Source organism: Colossoma macropomum, unplaced genomic scaffold (genome assembly GCF_904425465.1).
Source record: "Colossoma macropomum unplaced genomic scaffold, Colossoma_macropomum, whole genome shotgun sequence".
In the NCBI taxonomy this organism is placed as follows: Eukaryota; Metazoa; Chordata; class Actinopteri; order Characiformes; family Serrasalmidae; genus Colossoma; species Colossoma macropomum.
The window spans coordinates 1,314,331-1,334,020 of record NW_023496020.1 but is presented as its reverse complement, the minus strand read 5'-3'; positions in this window follow the sequence as shown (position 1 = coordinate 1,334,020).

The window sequence follows — 19,690 nt, the reverse complement described above, 5'->3', positions numbered from 1 at the left end:
GTTGAAATGTTTTATCATGGGACAACACCCCCCCCCATCAGCTCATACACACATCACTCCCACACACTACTGCTGAGGGTGAATGAGTCAGAGAGTGAGAGAGAGAGAGAGAGAGAGAGAGAGAGAGAGAGAGAGAGAGAGAGAGAGGGAGAGAGAAACAGAGAGATAAAGAGAGAGAGATGAGAGAAAGAGAAAAAGAGAGAGCAAGGGAGAGAAAAACAGAGTTAAAGAGAGAGAGGAGAGACAAAGAAAGAGAGACACAAACAGAGAGAAAGAGATACAGAAAGTTATAGAGAGAGAGAGGGAAAGAAATATAGAGAGTTACTGAGAGAGAGAAGAAAGGCAAAGAGAGAGAGAGGAATAAACAGAGAGATATAGAGAGAGGATAGAGAGCGCAATGGAGAGAGATACAGAGAGAGTTAGAGAGAGAGACAAGAAAGACAAAGAAAGAGAGATAAATATAAAGAGAGAGATAGAGGGGGATAGAGAGAGTGAGGGAGAGAGATACAGAGAGAGAGAGGAGAAAGAGAGGAAGGAGAGAAAGACAGAGAAAGAGATAGAAAGGCAAAGAGAGAGAGTCAAAGAGGGAGGGAGGAGAGAAAGTAATGAAAAGAAAGAGAGAGAAAGAGAAAGACAGAGGGAGGGAGTGAGGGAGGGGAGAGAGCGTGAGAAGGTTTAATTTTAGATCTGGATGTATTTTTGTCTGATACATGTGTGTTTGGGTCTGTAATTACACGCTCATTACACACACACACACACACACACACACACACACCAGATGTGAGCTGTTGTGAGTTTTTAGTCTGTTAGAACTTTCAGTATCAGCTCCAGAGCAAAGTTTGTGTTTAACCACATCACTCACAGCTCATCTCTCCAGGCTCCGCCCCCTAATGTGTTCTCTCAAATTCTTAAAACAGTTCTTTAAGAGTTCTATAGTAAAGAAAATGGAACACTACAGCAACACATCAAATACAATCAAGGCAGTGCATTCAAATAAATCAGTTACTAGCACCCTGTCCCAAACCGCATACAAGCTCACTAAATAGTGTGTAAAAATAGTACACATCCCATTAGAAGTGCACACATTATTGTAGTAGGTGAAGTACAGAAGTGTGTGGTTTGGGATGCGGCATAAGATCAGCCAGTGAGACGCGTTCAACAGCTGCTCTGCTGTGCTGCTCGTTAGCTGCTCATTAAATACCTCCAAGAGAAAGTTGAGGGGTTTGTTGATTAAGGAGCATTTATTGAGGTAAAGTAATACATTCATTGAGGTAAATTAATACATTTATTGAGCTAAATTAATATATTTATTGAGGTAAGTTGATGTTGCTTCATTTTCACCAACTTTCATAATTCATTCTGCGTTTAAGGCGCCTCAGTGTAACGGCAGCTCCATTTAAGGTGGAACAGAAAATTCAAATGAGAAGCTGGTGAAAAAGAAGCTACTTCAGCTTCATATCTAAGTATGAGTTAATTATTTAAGTTTTGGTGGCCACTTTCATTAGTTTTTATAAAATATCACACACTGCACTGACCTGAACTCTGGAGATGGGCAGGTTATACAGATCCACCAATCTAGCTGATCTTCTCCTCGTGGTGTTTTCTGGAGACATATCTAAAGCGTTCACATATCTTTTCATGTTTTTGTGGTCATTCTGGTCTGTTTTGTTAGTGTTTATTCACCTGCAGGGCTGTATCTGCAGTAACGGTAATGAGACCAACATGGAGATGTGGTCTTCTTAATATCTTCCCCAGTTATTAGCTTCCAGTACTATGAATTGTGTTATTCTGACAGGTACTCTTATTGTGAAAGCAGAGTTAGCCAGTTCACTATGTTTATGCCCATACATATACATACCTAGATGCCACGCTGTTCACAATTCTGTATCTGAGGCGATATGTCTACGCGTCTGCCATGTTGGAGCAGTCAAGATCCGCTCGTGAGCAAATTCACTTGTATTGAGAGGTGATGAGTTCTCAGGGTTAAATCGGCCACAACTTCCTTACTCAACCGATTTTCACCAAATTTGTTTTGTTATAATCCTCAGACATAGATTAATCTAGGTTGGACAGACGGCTCTCGGTAGCTTGTATTTCTTTAATAACCGATCGTGCTAATTAGCCACGACGTTAACCTGACATTAAAAACCAAGTTTAGCGCGAGAAACGCAACGACACACACATCAGCAAATCCATCAATGTGTGAATCACTTCTAATCTTAATACACATAAAAATAAAATAAACCCCCCAAAACACAGTAAGAAGGACAAAGCAAAAGTTGGCTTCTTATTCGCCAGCTTCTTGTTCGAGTTTCCCGTTCCACCTTAAATGGTGCAGCAGTCGGATAAGAAACTGGCTGATGCACCAATTAAGGTAGAACGGGAAAAATCTGAACGAGAAACTGGTAAATAAGAAATTAACTTCAGCTTTGTATAAGAAGGTGCTAATCTATTATGAATATCTACACAGATTAAAGAAAGCTATAACTTACCGAGCTACAAAGCTTTAACCATTATTGTAAATAAATAACTGCCACATAAAGTTAAGATCTTCTGAACAGACTATTACATGAAATAAGCTTAATATAAAACCAGAGGAAAAACAATCATATCAAAAGGTTCTTTGTGCATCACCAACTACACGGCCATATCTACACATAAACATGAGCGTGGATCACTGCGTTCCCTCGTTATATAATCCTATCCTGCTTTCTGAGATGCAATATTCTTGAAATAGTATAATTTTGGACAGTATCTTTCTTAAACTGCCGCTCTGTAATGGTACTGAATGCAGTTCAGTAGCGATGTTGACCGGCCCATCATCACCGTTAACATGCCTGGCTGGACCCAAAGTGGCATCTATGTATGTATATCTATAAGAATTAATACAGTATGAGTTGTGCAGTAAGCTGTGTGCCTTTTTAATAGCGGTGAATGCTACAATATTTTGGATCCTGTTTTTGATCTTTTCCTGAAGGTTTCTCAGGAATCTGGTCCCGGGTTAGCTTCACTGACGCTGCAGTGTTCACGTAGAACTTTAGAATTTGGCACACCGTTTCTAACACAGATCAGGCTGGAAGTGAGGGGGGCGGTGGAGGTAGTGGGCGGAGGGGTGGACGGAGGGGGCAGCAGGGGGGTTAGACTCTTTAGAGCGAGAGCAAACAGTCTATAAAGTGCCCACAGCCCTCTGTTCACATGCTAATCACAGACACTTTGTTTATGGGGGTTAAAAAACTCTCAGGGGTCCGAACAGCGTCCATTTAAACCCACAATACAGACAATACTGCCTACAACCTTCTGATCTCTCTCTCTCTCTCTCTCTCTCTCTCCCTCTCTCTCTCTCTCTCTCTCTCTCTCTCACTCTCTCTCTGTATGTGTGTGTATATATATATATATATATATATATGTGTGTGTGTGTGTGTGTGTGTGTACATATATATATATATATATATATATATGTGCATATATATATACATTCTCTATATAAACATATACGTATATATGTATATGTATACATGTGTATGTATGTGTTTAAATATATAAATATATGCTCTCCACATATACACTCCCTTACACTCTCACTCTCTTTCCATATATATATCTTTGTTTCTCTCTTGTGCTTTTTCTCTCTCAATCTTTTTCTGTCTTGTTCACTCTTTCTCTCTCTTTATATCTCTCTCTTTTGTCACTGTTTGATTCTCGTTCTTTCTCTTCCATTTGTTTATGTCTCTCTGTCTTTCTCTGTCTCTCTTGGTCTCTCTCTCGGTCTCTCGGTCTCTCTCTCTCTCTCTCTCTCTCTCTCTCTCTGATAGAGTCTTCTGTGTGTAGATGTCAGGGTGTCAGTGTGTGTTAGGCGACCGAACAGAAAGGGCGGGCAAGTAAGAGAAAGAGAGAGAGAGAAAAGAGCACAATCCCCCCTCTCTCTCTCTCTCTCTGTCTCTATTCATGTCCCACACTCTGAGGGAGCAGCGTGGGTTACGCCTGCTGTTCATGCACAAAACACACACACACACACACACACACACACACACACAACATGTTTGACATTTCCTCAAAACACAATCGTTCAATTCTTCCGCCGTTCAATAACAAAGGCAGCATCAGAGCAGCAGCATTAGCACAGCAGCTGATTCAGACGTTCAGTTTATTTAGTTAATCCTATATGAAGACTCTGCTGATTTAACTGTGCACAGACCCGACTGCACAAAGTTACCCCTCTGTGGTCTGACGTCATTCTCTCGATTTGTTCATATCTCCTTAAACTTTCCTTTAAAGGCTCTTCATATGATATGATTCTCATATGTTTCATATCGAAATGCTCCGTTATCTTCATCACTACTTTCCAAAACTGCTGCAGCAACTTCAGCAGCTGTAAACTCTGCACGCCATTTCACATGTGTCTCTGATGTGGACTGAATGAAGAATGAAGGGTTTTTCTGCGCTGGATTATCAAAAAGAGAGAGAAATACATATATGGAACAGTTGAATTTGTTGCGCGGGCACGTGAATTTCACAGAAATCCAGTTCAAACAGTTCCTGAATCTGTAGAGTCGTCCTTTCTATTCCATCTCATCACAAGATTGTACGTGACTCACATCCAGAGTTATGAGGCTATGAAGAGGGGCTAAGATACACGTCATCTGCCTCTCACCACGTGGAACTGGTGGATTCGTGTCTCCGTCTACATTCTGTGTAAAACTGACAAACAGACACTCAGAAAATCACTAAGGACTGACCATCACAGCGGAAACCCTTCATTCTTCATTCAGTCCACATTGGAGACACATGTGAAATGGTGTGTAGAGAGTTTACAGCTGCTGAAGTTGCTGCAGTGGTTTTGGAAAGTAGTGATGAAGAGAACATTTATCTACTATTTTATTCATACATTCCTCTACTTTTGTGAACACATTTCAAGCACCAAAACAATTCCACACAAGTAAAGCTGTGTTTTCCCAAGGGATACTGATCATTTCTAAAACCAGATTTCATTTTTTCAGCTTACGGCTGAATTATCTCTTTACACAGTGCTCTGTTATTCAGGTCTTTATGGCCCCATTATAAAGAGGGCTGAGATTGTTCTGATCATTTTTATATATAATATGTGTTGAATTTAAGAATATATGCAAAAATCATTGTTGTTATCTAAACTAATAACTAAATTTTTATGTTAGAGAAATGTAAACATATTTGTTCAACTCATAAAGTCAAATTATTTTAAGTTTTTGAGTTAATCAAGCCTAAAACCTTAATTTAACTATATGTTTTATTAGCTAATAAAGTTTTTTTTTCTGATTAAGTGTTTTTGACCACTTTTTGACCATTTTTTTTTCTCAGCAGCAGAGAGGATTATAACTCACCCTTTTAGCAGACAACACAAAATCAGCTGATATGATAGCGTATATGAAAAGAACACACCTGAGGAAAGACAGTCTGGAAGGGATGGAAACTGATGGTGAGAAAAACAAATGGAAAGAAACACCTAATATGCAAATAGATGGAACCAGGAGCCAATGGGAAAGAGGTTTCACCCAACAAGATCGTGTTAACAAAATAAAAGTCACTGCATTTCACTTAAACAGCAGCTCACTGAGCTTCACTCAGTTACACACATTTGTCTAGTAACTGTAATGAGAGAGAAACGATTAAAACCAGCCACAGCGCAGTTTGAGGTTTTGAACGTGGGGCTTTCAAAGCTGCCAACAGACAAAACTAAACTGCAATAAGCTGATTCAACTCAAAAATGCCATTCCAGTATGAAATCAACAAAAAACGTCCCCTTAACTTAAAATAGTTGAGCAATATGTGGGATATATTCAGTTTTATGTACTACAGACTTAATTTGAGTTAAAACAAAATGTCTGATTACAGTGTACAGACTAGAGCCGCCGAGCGCAGACTCAGCCAGACTGAGAATCAGAGCTGAAATCAGGCTGAAAGTTGTGTAGGCTTAGCTGTGCTGGGTAAAAGCAGGTTTGGACAGTTTTCTGTTCCAAACTGCTGTTGAAAGCTCGTACTGAGATTCTTCTGGCCCGAAGGAGGTTTAAACACCTGAAAGGTTTGAGTGCTGATGAACATTGACACCACAAACAAGGGCAGAAAAAGGATGTGGCCTTTTGGCTTTATTCCCAAATTAGCACTGTCACTAATACTGGCACAAATCAGTGGCGTGTGATTTTGTTTTCCTCTAAAAAAAGTTTTTTAAAGAAGTGTTCAGCCACCATGGAGCATCTGGGTTAAAGGTCATATTTCACTTAATCCCACACAGATGTGCACACACACACACAGGTGCATGCTGTAAAGTGCATGTGTGTGTGTGTGTGTGTGTGTGTGTGTGTGTGCGTGTATGTGTGTGTGTGCGTGTGTGTGTGTGTGTGTTACTTGTCTGGGCACAAGAGAACTTAATTTCCTTATGAAGCAGTTTGAACTATTCCCACACCAGAGAGAGAGAGAGAGAGAGAGAGAGAGAGAGAGAGAGAGAGAGAGACAGAGAGAGAGAGAGAGAGAGAGAGAGAGAGAGAGAAGAAAGAGAGAAAAAAAGAAAGAAGAAAGAAATAGGTTACACTTCTATGTATGAAGCAGGGAAAGAAAAAGGGATGAAAACCAATAAAGGAGAAAGAGCGGAGAGAGAGAGAGAGAGAGACAGAGAGAGAGAGAGAGAGAGAGTAGGAAAAGTCTGGTGTGTCTCCTCATATTAAAGCTGTGTAGTGACTCTGCCTGACCACTACTGACCGCCCACAAACCAGAGTGACTCACACACACACACACACACACGCACACACACCCACACATGCATACACACTCACATTCGAGAAAAACGAGTGATGTTTCTTGGTGATGGTGTCAGCATAAACACTAACAAACATCAACAATAAACAATCAGAGACATCAAACCCAACACAGCTAAATATTATAGTGCCCCCTTACTGCGGCCCGTAACCATCACTGTGGCCTGTAACCATCACTGCAGCCTGTAACTATCACTGCGGCCTGTAACTATCGCTGCGGCCCGTAACTATCACTGCAGCCTGTAACTATCACTGCAGCCTGTAACTATCGCTGCGGCCCGTGACTATCACTGCAGCCCGTAACTATCACTGCGGCCCGTAACTATCGCTACGGCCTGTAACTATCGCTGTGGCCTGTAACTATCGCTGTGGCCTGTGACTATCACTGCAGCCTGTAACTATCGCTGCGGCCTGTAACTATCACTGCGGCCTGTAACTATCACTGCAGCCTGTAACTATCACTGCGGCCTGTAACTATCGCTGCAGCCTGTAACTATCGCTGCAGCCTGTAACTATCACTGCAGCCTGTAACTATCACTGCGGCCTGTAACTATCACTGCAGCCTGTAACTATCGCTGCGGCCTGTAACTATCACTGCGGCCTGTAACTATCACTGCAGTCTGTAACCATCACTGCAGCCTGTAACTATCACTGCGGCCCGTAACTATCGCTGCGGCCTGTAACTATCGCTGTGGCCTGTAACTATCACTGCAGCCTGTAACCATCACTGCAGCCTGTAACTATCACTGCGGCCTGTAACTATCACTGCAGCCTGTAACTATCGCTGCGGCCTGTAACTATCACTGCGGCCTGTAACTATCACTGCAGCCTGTAACTACCACTGCAGCCTGTAACCATCACTGCAGCCTGTAACTATCACTGCGGACTGTAACTATCACTGCAGCCTGTAACTATCGCTGCGTCCTGTAACTATCACTGCGGCTCACCAGCATACTGTGTATAATCTGTAGTGTAGTATACACAGACATACAGTGCCTGTAAAACGGTGATTTACTGTATACTCTCTTAACACTGTAACTACACCTGCATGTGTATTTTACTGAACGTGTAAGGCCTTCAGTCCAGCTCCTGAAGTCCTAACCAACTGGAGAACTCGAGCTGTATCTGTATCTGCATAGATACGATTTTCTGTTGGTTGTTTCAAGATTTTAACACATTTGTTTCCAAACAAAACTAAACAGTGAAATATTTACAATAGATTAAATATAACAAATATGATGACTGTATTAAGTAAAAATGATGTTTTAGGTGAAATAACCATGTTATTCATGGGGTCATAAACACCTTGAAAGTCATTAATAATTAATTCTAACATAAGAAAGGCCAACAGTTAGCTGTTATTTGTGATGAATATGTGAGGCTAACAGATTTAATGCTAACTGTTGCTTGTTAATGATTTTCAAACTGTTAATGACCTTATAATTAACCATTAAACTCATTTTTAAAGTCGTAGCTTGTTTGTTTACAGATACATGTAAAAGTGTTATTCTCATTAGTTCAATGTTATGCTACTCTTCTAAAATGAAGGTTCCCCAAGGGTTCTTTAGTAAAGACATTGGTTCTATATAAAACCACGAACACTCAAAAAACCCTTTGCATGGTGAAATGGTTCTTCAGACTGATGGATATTGTGTTTTATAGGGTTCTATATAGAACCTTTTTGAAAATGGTTCTGTACAGCGCCACAAAGGGTTCTTCTATTTTACAAGCGTGACACTATAACTATAGCAGAACCTTTTTTGGTGCCATATAGAACGATTTTTGCATGATTACAGGGTTCTTTAGATCGACGGAGAATGTGTTGTGTTTGATTCTGTGTTGAACCAGAAAGGGTTCTGCTATTGTTATGATGCCAGGCTTGTAGACAATAGAAGAACCCTCAAAAAGCCATGAACCATATTTAATACATTCTCCAATAATCTGAAGCACCATTTCACCATGCAAAGAACCATTTAAGCATGTAAAGTGTTCCTTAAGTGTTCATGGTTCTATATAGAACCATTGTCTTTAATAAAGAATGCTCGAAGAACCATCTTTTTTGTTTTGAGTGCTAAATATACATATACACACACACACACACACACACACATATATATATATATATATATATATATATATATATACATATATACATGTACATATATGTATGTTTTATATATATATATATATATATATATATATATAGAGAGAGAGAGAGAGAGAGAGAGTTATAATTAGATTTAAATATAGCATTAATGTGAGTGCAGAAATGCTTCAGAAGTTCATCAGGTTGCTCTTTAATGGGGGTCAGAGGGGTGGAGGGGCCTCCATCTGGACACGGCTATAACCTCCTATTCACACACACACACTGACACACACTGACACAAAAGGCACTGAGCTTTACACACACACAGAGAGACACACACACACACAGGGTCAGTATAAAGGGTCCTTTCAGCCTTTAACAAAACTGACCGGCGCCCCAACTGAAAAAAAGTTGAAAAACGTAAAAATAAATGTATTTATCTGGACAGCAGACTGTGGAATCTCCAGGGCTGGACCATCCGAGGCTTCAGTCACTCCATTCAGTACAACGGTGTGAATCACACAGCAGGAAAACACACACACACACACACACATGGACGGAGAAGCTCCCAGCAGATTCATGGTCATCTAAACAATAGGCCGACTTTGCGCAAACACTTTTTCCTGTGTTTCCGAGTCTCTGCAAAGGTTACGCAGCGACTTTCCCAGAGCCGGGAATAAAACTGCAGCCGTTCTTTCATTAAGGCTAAAAAAGCTGCTTAAACAGCGGCCGGCTGGAGAAAGTGCCCTGCGCAGGGGGATTAGAGTTAAGCCATGTTAATGTGGCTCCGCTGTGGGGGGGCTGAGGACGGATCAGAGGGAGAAAACATACATTGGAGTTTGGAGGCGGAGTTTAGAGCTGAGAATGGAGTTTGTGTAGTTTGTGTAGTCTGTAGTCATAGCAGCGAAAACCTGGAAGAAGGCCTAATGATTTCATGGAACTAAGAAAATACATGCCTGTAACTTTTAGTTTGTTTTCTTTTATATCAGCGAACTTGGAAGATTTCCTCGCTGTCCAAAGAAAAACATGTATCTACAAAATAGTAACTTTACAGGAGAGGGCAACAATGTTCTATACTTCTAATCTGAGTCAATGGAAAGAGAAATTTTTCTATGCAATTTTGGTGCATTTTTTTTGGTCCATTCATCGTGAAATTCTCATACAATGTACAGAACAGCTGCCGTGCTCAAACAATGTACAAAAGCGAAGATCGCAAAAAGATGAAGATACGTGAAGATGTGCCGACAGTGACGATATGCTTGATATGTAACACAACCTGACACAAAGTTCATCCTCCACATTCCTAACCAATAGCTGTGGTGTCCACTCCCTATCGTAAAAAAACAGAGTAATGCACAGTGCCTCCTCCTCCTCCCTCTTCATGCCTCCCCCCTTCTTACCTGTCTAGAAGAAATGTTGCGAGTTCAGCATCAAACTTCAACTTTCTTGACAGCAGAGAGTTTTGGGCCGATTCTGGCTTTCCTATGTGAGTGTTGGTTAATTACCAGGTAGGTGTTAGACATGTTGGCCAGAATAGGGCCAGCTCTGCAGCTTCATACCCTTTTTCTTTTTGTCTACATTTGGGGAACAATTCTGACGTGAGTGTTGTGGACCAACAAGGTAGTTGGGCCACATTGGGGCCAGATTTGGGCCATATCCTTTAGTTCTACACACTTTACAGTGTGTGAGCCAGATCTGGGTCAATTACCCAGCCATATACTGGGCCAGAACAAACCAAGGATGTGGCCCACAAGTGGGCTAGACAAATTTTGCTAACTGGATCCAGTGGTAGAAAGCAGCACCAATGCTAACTCTTTAACTCTCGTTCTGCTTTTATTTATGTAATTTCTTTTCTTTGCTGCTGAATGTGGTTTCTTGCCAGGAGCGGGCAGCTGCAGTGGTGATAACAGTTGCTCTCTAAGAGCTTCAGCTATTGTTGCGTTTACTGCTCTTTTTATTGCTTACCTGTCCTTAAAAGGTGTAACCGGGGGCGGGACCTTCAACATGATTGACAGGAGGTTAGAACACGTCCTCAGGGCAGCGCTACCTCTTCATTCTCTCCTGTTGGGCTAATGGCAGACTCGACACTACAGTTACTCACTATCGCCTCTTGAGGTACAAAGTGGTATTACGAGACCAGAGAGGTCAGGACTAGCTGTTAGCATGCTAACTTCAGTAGAGCAGCGCCAATAGTTAGCCTTTTTCAGCTCTGCCTCCAGGATAATTCTCTGTGATCACTTTAAGATAAGTTGGTTATCCGGCTGGTGTACCTCCAAACATTTTGGTTTACATGGTTTTCATAAAGAGGCTGCCAGTCTAATGACGCCAATTCAGAGCACAGTAGCATTAGCGAAGATTCAGACTCTTTAACAACCTTGTAATTCAGAGGATCCAGTGATATTTGAGAGAAAAACTGTTCATGGGACAAAACATATCAGCAGTTTACGAAAACTCCATTCATGTTTCTCATAGAGAAATTCCTTTTAGAACCGGAGTTCCTTATTTGGGTATAAGAGCACCGACTACAGAATGATGACACAACTTCAGTGTCCTATTGGGGGCTAAAGTACAATGGGCCTCATTCACCAACCATTCTTAAGAAGTTTTTTATGAAGATTCTGACATTCACCAATGTTTTCTTATTTGGAATTTGTTCTTAGGTAAGAACAGAATCTACACACACTCAAGAACACAAAGGTGAGAACAGTTCTGTGCTTTGAGAACACAACACAAATCTGACGTAGGCTATTTCTTAGGCCTTTCTCAAGAACACATTTAAGAACGAACCTAGGAAGATATTGGAGAAAGAGGCACTATGTTCAAATACAAAGATTTCAAATCAGGTTTTAATATATTGTATAATATTACTCTATATTTGGGAGTAAATAGTTTTAAAATACCCATTTCAAAAGGAAATAACCACTACAGGTAGTGTTCTTATGTCTATTCCCATTCAAGAGAATGGGCTTACTCACGTTCAGTCAACTGCATAGTATTTATGCAATTTACTTCTTATTTTTATTATTTTTATTTAGTATATTTTATTATCTATCTATCTATCTATCTATCTATCAGTTCAACTGAGGCTTAAGGCCTGCAGTTTGTGTATAAATTTCAGGTACCGCTACCTGTTGAGGGCTCTAGGGTCTACAGGTGCTCCAATCCTGAACAATAACCACCTTTAACAAACTCTCCTCCTTGACAAAACAAGGAAGCTAATTAAGTCGAGTGTTTCTGGCTGCAGATGGCTCACACCACAAAGGAAACAGAGAAAGGAAGTGCAGTCTGGACTTTCTGAGATGTTGAGGAATGTATTGACTCGCAATACTGTTCGCTCATCACACTTAAGCCATTCTTCAGTACCAACCTCCTGCAAAGTGATCTCAGTACTTCTGTCAATATTGAGTTTCTCCACTGTCCATAAAACTCAGTTCAATTCAGCCAAACCAATATGAATGATTAAAACCCCCATCAGTGTTAAACCTGCCAATTTCCAGCACTCAGGAAATAAATTAGCTATTTGATTCAGCTACAGGACTGTGAAACAAGCAAAACAATAGTCATATCGCCCCCTACACTTCCTGTATTGTATTACAGTCTGTCAGAATGACTGTGTGGATCATACAAACATTATAGATCATTATAGAGCCCTTTTTTCAGTTCTTTACTCTCCTTTTTCTGTCTCCCTCTTTCCTTCTCCCTGCTCTCTCTTTCTTTTCCTCTCTTTCCTTCTTCTCTCTTTCTTTCTCACCTTTCTCTCCCCCTCTCCTTTTCTCTCTTTCCTTCTCTCTCCTCTCTTTCTTGCTCTCCTTCTTTCTTTCTCACTCCCCCACTCTTTCTTTCTCCTCTCTTTCCTCCTCTTTCTCTCTCTTTTTTCACCTCTCCCCTCTCTCTTCATTCTCTATTCTCCTTCTCTTTCCCCTTCTTTCTCCCCCCTCTCTCTCTCTCTCTCTCTCTCTCTCTCTCTCTCTCTCTCTCTCTCTCTCTCTCTCTCCCCCTTTCTGAATAAAAAACAATAGTGAACGGACAACATAATTACAGTTTAGCGTGGGTTACAATATTCTCCTTCCCTTTCTTTTCACTCGCTCATACGCGGTTGCACAAAAAAGACACACACACACACACACACACACACACACACACAGAGCAAATGTGTGACATATGCCACTGTCTGCCAGCCAGGCTGAAACTTCCTGCCGCTTTTGGATGCAGCATTTGTCAGGGTCAAGCTGAGTGTGTGTGTGTGTGTTGGGAGGGTCTATAAGTGTGTATTTCTACCGAGGCAATATTGAGCATGTGTGTGTGTGTGTGTGTGCATGATGAAAGTAATATTGAGTGGGTGATTCTGTGCGAGTGTGGATTCTTCATTGCTCCTCTGGTGGTTGTTGCCATGCAGGAGCTCAATCCTTCACTACAAACAGCTTTGGGCTTTATTCCTGGAGCGTGTGTGTGTGTGTGTGTGTGTGTGTGTGTGTGTGTGTGTCAGGCACACAGTTGTGCCGAATACGAATGAGGAGCATATCCAGGTCAGTGTGTGTGTGTGTGTGTGAGACTGTGTGTGCTCCTGAGTGTGACCACTAATCACCAGCCTCATCCTCAGAGGGCCACAAACAGGAGAACCTCACAGAACTAACCAAGACGGAGACCAACAGATTAAACGAGTTAAGTCAGGTGAGCTCCTGCTTGTTTGGACTGAGTACCTGCAGCCACACGAGCCCTTTCTGAATGAGATTGGTGACCCAGGCTCTAACAGATCGTCTATTAAAAGCCTTTCAGGGAAGCTGCCGGAGCTCTTCACCCTTCTGCCACTGCAGTAACACACTGTCCACCTCGTTACTGACCCGCTGGAGTGGTCTGTCACTGTATGTGTGTGTGTCTTTTCCCTGTTGGATTGTGTTAATTGGGGGGAGCGGTAATGAGGGGCCCTGCCTGGGAATTTACCAGCCATGAGGAGCTTCATCAGTACAGTTAGAAACCTACACATACACACATGTAGATGTGTCCACTCAAGAAATTAGAACGTGCTGATGGGTAAAAATCTATCTTTTTACCACTTTCAATCTATCGTTTTACCACTGAAATATGGGCTTCTTATTGTTGTGCTACACTCATTTCAATGGTTTGGTTTGCTGCACCTGTTTCCATGGCTGCACTACACCCATTTCCATGATTTTGCTACACCCGTATTTTCACGGTCACCCCTTTTATATTTTCATGGTTACTTATTTTCAAGATTACATTACATTCATTACATCCATTTCCATTTTTTTATGTTACATCAATTTATATTGCTTACATTATACCCATTTCCATGGTTACACTACACAATTCCCATGATTACACTAAACTATTTCCATGGTTACACTATACCATTTTCATGTTTACACTACACCATTTCCATGATTAAACTACACCATTTCCATGGTTACACTACACCATTTCCATGATTAAACCACACCATTTCCATGGTTACACTACACCATTTCCATGATTAAACTACACCGTTTCCATGGTTACACTACACCATTTCCATGATTAAACCACACCATTTCCATGGTTACACTACACCATTTCCATGATTAAACTACACAATTCCCATGGTTACACTACACCATTTCCATGGTTACACTACACCCATTCCCATGGTAACACTACATCCATTCCCATGGTTACTCTACATCATTTCCATGGTTACACTACACCCATTCCCATGGTTACTCTACACCCATTCCCATGGTTACTCTACACCCATTCCCATGGTTACTCTACATCATTTCCATGGTTACACTACACCCATTCCCATGGTTACTCTATACCCATTCCCATGGTTACTGTACATCATTTCCATGAATAATCCACTCTGTCAGCACTAACTTTAATACCCTTACAGTGTTTAGCTCTGCATTTTGACTTAGTTAAACCTCATTACGCAGAGATGTTAGATTATTCCACACTGAACTTCAAACTGAGACTTAAAAAAGGAGAGAGAGAGACAGAGAGAGAGAGAGAGAGAGACAGAGAGAGAGGGAGAGAGAGGAAATATAGAGAGAGAGAGAGACAGAGAGAGAGAGAGAGAGAGAGAGAGAGAGAGAGAGACATAGGAAATAGAGAGAGAGTGTGTAGGCGCTGACAGTGAACTCCACAGCTGTCGCAGTGTGTGTCTGGTGGTCCAGTCTGAGAATGTGGGGGAAAACCTCACACACACACAGCTGTAGGACAGAGTCAGCATGTCTTAATACACACCTGCGTGTGTGTGTCCATCTCTGTGTACCCGTGTAATTCTCATGAAGTGTGTGTGTGTGTGTGTGTGTGAGGCCCTGACACAGTGATACACTCTCACACACCAGTGGGCCCCACTGATATAAAAAAGCATACACAGACACACTCACATTTTTCCTGTCTGTAATGAGTGTGTGCGCTGCAATTCATGGGATATGAGAAAAGTCTGAGAGTGTAGAAATAATACATTCATAATAAAAGACTAATTATATTTACCTGCTTAAACTCTTAAACGCTTTATGTGGACAACTGTGTCACTATATCAATACATTATATACAAATAAATATGAATACAGTAAAACTGTTTTTTAGAATTTTAGAGGTTGTGAGCTGGTCAGAGGAACACAAGTTCAGTTCCAGACTTGGACCAGCATCCATCACATGGATTTGTGCAAAAGTTATGGCACATTTTATATTATTTACCTATATGTTAAATTCAGCAAAGACACTGAAATTATGCACTAAAATCTGCATAAAGTGCCACACTCAAGTGTGTTTCTGTAGGGAATATGTTCCCTTATTTACACTTAGAAAATCAACAACAACATTGAATTTGGCCAGAGTGATCAAACATTTGCGTATGAGCGTATGTGGTCATTTCTCAGGGGAAGAAATATACTTTGTGCATTAACAGTGTGTGTTAATGTAACAGTACAGTGGTGCTTGAAAGCTGGATCATTTTCCTCAACAAATTAAATGATCAAGTCTAATATTTTTGTATCATTTGTTTAATTTGATTCTCTTCATCTACTTTTAGCACTTGTGTGAAAATCTGATGAAGTTTTAAGTCAAATTTATGCAGAAATCTAGAAAAAAAGGGTTCACAAACTTTCAAGCACCACTTTATATTGTTCCAAGTAATTTGCCATGAAAATAAGTAAAAAAAAAACAACAAAATAATAGTAATAATAATAATAATAATTGAAAATTGAAAAAAACTTAATTTACAAGAAAATGAAATTACAAGAATAGTAGGGTGACTACATATAAATATATATCTCTACTTCACTTTACTATATTTATTAATTAACTACTAAGAGTTATTATTTTATTATTATTTAATATTATTTATTTAGTAATATGTTTATGCATAAAGAGGAAAATTTTGATAGTATAGACAACAGAAACACAGAACGGTGCAATATATATATATATATATATATATGTATAGTAGAAACACTCAGAGTGGTGCAGTGTTCACAAACACAGGACTCTACAAATAAGCCACATACAGACGTGTGAAATAAATACATATAGGTTTACTTAATATAGCGCTGTAGTAAAACTGCATATGTATGGCTAAATAAGTGATGAAGTGAAGTATAATTTCCTGTGTGCAGATGGGTGTCAGGCTGCAGTCACATCTGGGTGGAAATTGCCTGAGGCTGCAGCTATGAATGCTATTATATCTATCTGTTCCTCAGCCATAGCTGGGGGAAATTCATAATTAATGTGAGTGTCAACAACAATCTTCAGTTGGTACAGTGTGGTATAAACACAACCACGCACCAACTATCTGTGGTGTCCTTTTGGGACGTAAACATTGGCTCTGAAAGATCAGTGAATTAGCTCACATTAGAAGAACAGAGGAAACTCGGCCTCCTTTTTAGCGCTGCTCAGCTCCATAAGCACTTTTAAAGGGTAACTCCACTGATTTCTCAAAATTGTTCCATAATTGAGTGTGTGAGATGTAAACCGAGTGATTCAGAGTGGTTTGGTGTGAAATGGTTCAGATTTCTTTACAGTGGTGGTGATAGGAACCAGGGGTCACCATGACTACAACACAAATATAGATATTTTATTTACTATCCAAACCACCAGTGAACCTACACGTGTCTTCTGGGATTTATATGGAATGTTGATGATGGGAAAATAGTGGAAAATCTGAAATAATAAGTTTTCTTTGGGGACTATTTTGCCTCACAGCGCCCTGCATACTATGTATCCCTCCACCATGAAAGGATTTTAATCCCAAATTCTTCTCAAATTTATCATAAAACAGCTTTTTCTAAAAGGGAGAATTTCACATATATTAATAATATATAATATTAGTACATTAATAGCAGTATATTAATACCTGTAAATAATACCAATAATAGTAACAGTAATAGCCATAGTAATTTAGTAGTTGTAAGAATAGCAATAGAAAAAGTACTACTAATATAGTAATATAGTAAAATGAATAAACTTAAAAGGAAAACATCAGTAGTAATAGCAATAGAAATGTAAAAGTAGTAGGAATAGCTACAATGATAGAGTTCCTGTAAATATGTAAGTAGTAATAGTACTATAGTAAAACTGAAAGAATCAATAGTACTAGCAAGAGTATTTTAGTAATATTAATAGTGATAGTAATAGCGATAGTAAGAGCAATAGTATTGATGGTAATACCATTAGTCATATTATGGTAGGTGTGAAAATAGCAATATTAATACAGTTATATGGCAATAACAGTTATATTAAAAGGAACAGTATTATTGTAGTTGTAAGAATAGCAATAGTAATGCAGTAAGAGCAACAATAGTGATAGTAATAGATGGTAATAGCAACAGTAATATAGTAGTAATAATACAGTAATGTTACTGATAGTAATAATAAAAACAACAGTAATATGGTGTAAAAATAACATTACCACTTTAGGAATTTAGTAAAATAGTGACAGTAATATTATTGTAGTGATAATGGTGATAGTAATAGCAATAGCAATATAATATTTGTCAGATTGGCAATAGTAATATAGTAATATAGGAATATAATAATAGTAGGAGTAATAGCAATAGTAACGTAGTAGCTGTAAGAATTGCAAGAATGGTGAGAGTAATAGCAATAGTAATGGAGTGGTTGTAAGAACAGCAACAGTGACACAGTAACAGTAATAATAGTAATAAGTAGTAGTAATATTAATAATAATGTACAATTGGTAATAGTGACATAGTAATAGTAAAAATAGTGATATGGTAAAAATAGAATAGTGCTAATTTAATAAGAGTAACAATAGAAAAAATTAGTGAAAGTGAGAGAGTAATAGTGAGAGAAGCTCGTGTATGAGTGTGAGCGTGTTTACTGCTGCTGTGTTTGAACTTGTCAGTGAAATTGCGTGCGCTGAGGGTGTGAGACACACCTGCGTGTGAGAGATTATGATTCAGCGGTTTTAATGCTGTTTGTTGAGAGCAGGAGAAAAGCTGCCAGGTTAGGACATGCCTGCAGCTATCCGCTAACAGCTCCATCACAAAATCATTTAATACCTCTTCCCACTCACTCCTGACTCACAAGCCCAACGCTCCTCATCTCTGCTCCATTCCTCTGATCACCAGCTCTGAGCCTTTATGGGGCGCGCTAAAGACACTGTTCAACCAACAAATCAAACTTACAGCACTTTCACCCAGCAGAGTCCATCAGCCGAGACACCATTTTGAAGTGCTTCTTTAGGTTTAGCACTGCGGGGCGAACATACGAGTGTGTGATGATTTAGACGATGATAGCATCATGCTAATTGGGTTTAAAGCTTACACTACTTGTTACCCACATTAGCCTCGTAGCTGCAGTGCTAAAATCGAAGAAGCAAACTTCAGACCCCAAACATGTCTTGGCTACATATATGTCCGTGTGCTATATACAGACCTCTGGTCACCTGGGTCTTGTGGGGGCGATGCAGCCGGACACACTGACTCCAGACAAAAATACACACACACACACACTGTGAGTGGTGGTCTCCTGATTGATTAAGAGTGTGTGTGCAGTATGCTGCACGCCTGGGTTCCATTTGTCACACACACTGTATTACCCTCTCTCTACCTCTCTCTCTCATTTCCCCCTCTCTCTCTCTCTCCATGCCTCTACTTCTCTCTATCTTTTTTCTTTTCCCTCTATGTATCTCTCTCCTTTCCCTCTCTATCTCTCTCTCTCCTTTCCTTCTTTCTCTATCTCTCTCTTTCCCTCTCTCTCTCTCTCTACTTCTCCTTCTCTCTTTTCCTTTTATCTCTCTCTCTTCTTTCTCTCTCTATCTCTCTTCCCTTTCATTCTCTCTATCCTTCTCTTTCTTTCTCCATTCCCTATTTTTTCCTTCCATTTCCTCCTCTCTTTCTCTTTCTCTCATTTTGTCTCTCTTTTGCTCTCTTTCCTATTTCATTAACTCTTCCTCACTACCTTCTCTATCTTTTATTCTCTTTATCCCTTAACCTCTCCTTCCCCATTTTTCTTTTCCTCTTTTTCTCTACTCTTCTTCTCTACTCTTCTTTTCTTTCCTTCTCTCTCTCTCTCACTCTCATTCCTCTATTCTTCCCCTTACTCTTTCTACTATTCCTTCTTTTCCTTCTCTGTTTCTCTCTCTCCCTGTCTTTTCTCTTTCTTTCATCTCTCTTTCCCTATCTCTCTCTGACTGACCCGCCCCCCCAGCCCCCCTTTGCCCCCTGTAGGGGTCAGTCTGTTGCCTCTTTACCCCCTGCAGTGCACCAAGAGCCCACGAGTGCCCACTCTGCCCTTCTGCCGTCCATCACAGTCAGAGCACACACAGCTGTGATACTTCCTTAAAGGAAAACTT